The following is a 2,569-nucleotide window of genomic DNA, read 5'->3' on the forward strand; positions in this document are numbered from 1 at the left end:
GTGGAGATGGTGGTGGTAATAGTGGTGGTGACAGTGATGATGGTGATGGCGATGATGATAGTGAGTGATGATGGTGATGGTGATAGTGATGATGGTGGTGGTGGTGATGATAGTTGTGGTGATGATAGTGGTGATGGTGATGATGGTGATCGTGAGGGTGGTGGTAATGATAGTGGTTATGATGATGGTGATGGTGGTGGTGATAGTGGTGGCTATAATGGTGGTGATGGTGATGATAATGGTGGTTATAGTGATGATGGTGGTGATGGTGATGATGGTGGTGGAGATGGTGGTGGTAATGATAGTGGTGATCATGGTTGTGGTGATGATAGTGGTGATGGTGATGATGGTGGTGGTAATGATAGTGGTGATGATAGTGATGGTGATGATAGTGATGATGGTGATGATGGTGATGGTGGTGTTGATAATGATGATGATTGTGGTGGTGGTGATGGTAAGGATGATGGTATTGATTACGAGAGTTATCTCAGTCCATCTGGGTTGCCGTAACAAAATACCATACATTGGAGGCCAAGCATGGTGTCTCACATCTGTAATCTCAGCACTTTGGAAGGCTGAGGCTAGAGGATCACTTTAGGCCTGGAGTTCGAGATCAGCCTGGGCACTACAGCAAGATCCTGTCTCTACAGAACATCTTTAAATGAGCTGGGTGTGGTGGTGTGCAGCTGTAGTCCCGGTTACTCAGGAGGCTGAGGCAGGAGGATCACTTGAGCCCAGGAGGTTGAGGCTGCAGTGAGACATGATTGCAGCTGTGCTCCAGCCTGGGTGACAGAGCAAGACCCTGTCTTAAAAAAACAAACAAACAAAAAGCCCCACAAATTCGGTGGCTTATAAACAACAGAAGTCTATTTCTCATAGTTGTGGAGGCTGGGAGTTCCAGGATTCAGATACCCGTAGAGTCAGTGACTGGTGAGGCCCATTTCCTCATAGACGGCTCTCTTCTCACTGTGCCCTTGCATGATGGAAGGGGCAAGGGGGCTCTCTAGGGCCTGTTGTAAAGCATGAATCCCATTCATGAGGGCTACGCCCCATGACCTCCTGACCTCTCCCAGGCCCCACCTCCTAATCCCATCACTTTGAGGGCGAGGATTTCAACATATGAGTGCAGGAGGACATAGATACCCAGGCCCTGGCGTGGCCCGGCCCCCGCAGGCCATGGCTGGGTGCAGCCACTCTTCTAAGCTCGTGCCCCTGGTCACCTGATTTATTTCCCCCAACAAACCTCCAAGGCTGGGCTGACCATCCTCTTCCTGCACACAAGCACCTGCAGGCCTGGAGATGACGCGGCCTGCTCTGGCCACACGGCCTGCAGGTGGCACTGCCCTGCAGCGGCCTGGGACGGGCCCCAGGTCCTCAGCGCCCCGTGATGTCATTTCAGTGTCGGAGCAGGGTGGGAGCTGTTTGATTGAGAGAAGGGGGTTCACCTGGGACACCCTGAGCTTTGTCCCAAGCCTCCTCAGAGCCCCTTGCTTCCCACTTTGGAGCAGTTTCTCTCGACCAGGCAGGGGGACAGGCGAAGAAATTGCGTCCACTAAGCGGTGTCACCTGCCTGTGAGACCTGCGTGGCTCCCAGGCCTGTAGCTCTGGCACCAGGTGCTGGGCCAGTGTCTGGAAATAATTAATTCCCTCTGGAGCGAGAAACATCACCGCTGCGTGGCTCTTCCCAGCCCTGGGCGTAGGTCGGGAAGCAGCCGTGCCAGGGGTTTCAGGCTGCCCCTTCGCCTCCTTCCCCGCGCTGTTGTGACTTGCATCGGGGTAGGTTTACTTTCCGATCCAGCGGTCGGTCAATGTGGGAACTGACTTGCCGACATCTGCCTTTGCCCGCGTCAGGACAGTGCCGGCCGGAAGGAGAGCGTCAGCTGTTCTGTCTTTAAAAGGCAGTAAAGGGAAAAGTGTGGGGCTGGGTTTCGTCATGTCAGAGGAGGCCAAGGGCACAGCATGGAGCGAGTTACGTGGGAGGTGAGGGAATCGGTGGGGCTGGGCCACGTTGCTGTCCCGGGGAACGATATTTCTCATTCGCTTCAGCCCTGAGGAGCATCGCAAGGCTGTGGACCCGGAGGAGTTCTGAGGACTCCGGGCCACACGGGTCCCAGAGGTGCAGGCTGATGGATGGGCCTGTCATTCCTCCCTGTCTCCATTCAGATCTGATGGGAAACGCCCTAGGGCGAGGTGATGGGCGTCAAGGCGCGGCTCTGGTCACAAGCTGCCTGTTCTCAGAATACAGCTGGCTGTGTTGTCATTGCATGGTGACCTCACAATAAATAACGTGTGCATGGAACGTGCTTTCAGATGAGCATGAATTTTTACAGTGTGGACAAACAAAACCCCCAGCCTGGAGAGCTAGATGCAGGAGACAGCCCGGGGGTGACGGGGCCTGCCTTTCTGGTGGTGCATGACGTGCAGCCTCCGGTCGGGGCTGTGCTGTTAATCCAGCCGTGCTCGTGGCCCCCGGTTGGGTGGTTTTGCAAAAATCCGGGATTTGGTTCACACTGATGATCTGCTCTGTGGCTGTGGGTGAGGGAGGAGTTTTCTGGGGAAGCAGAAGATC

At 54.7% G+C, this 2,569-nt stretch overlaps 1 long non-coding RNA gene across 1 annotated transcript; it reads left to right on the plus strand.

Moving 5' to 3' along the window:
* The first annotated feature begins 1,388 nt into the window (after window positions 1–1,388).
* Window positions 1,389–2,309, plus strand: LOC141581262 (uncharacterized). Its single transcript, XR_012513825.1, has 3 exons — window positions 1,389–1,614; window positions 1,852–1,964; window positions 2,164–2,309. It is a non-coding gene; the product is annotated as an uncharacterized LOC141581262 (long non-coding RNA).
* The last annotated feature ends 260 nt before the right edge of the window (window positions 2,310–2,569 follow it).

This window comes from Saimiri boliviensis, chromosome 1 (assembly GCF_048565385.1).
Source record: "Saimiri boliviensis isolate mSaiBol1 chromosome 1, mSaiBol1.pri, whole genome shotgun sequence".
NCBI classification, from domain to species: Eukaryota; Metazoa; Chordata; class Mammalia; order Primates; family Cebidae; genus Saimiri; species Saimiri boliviensis.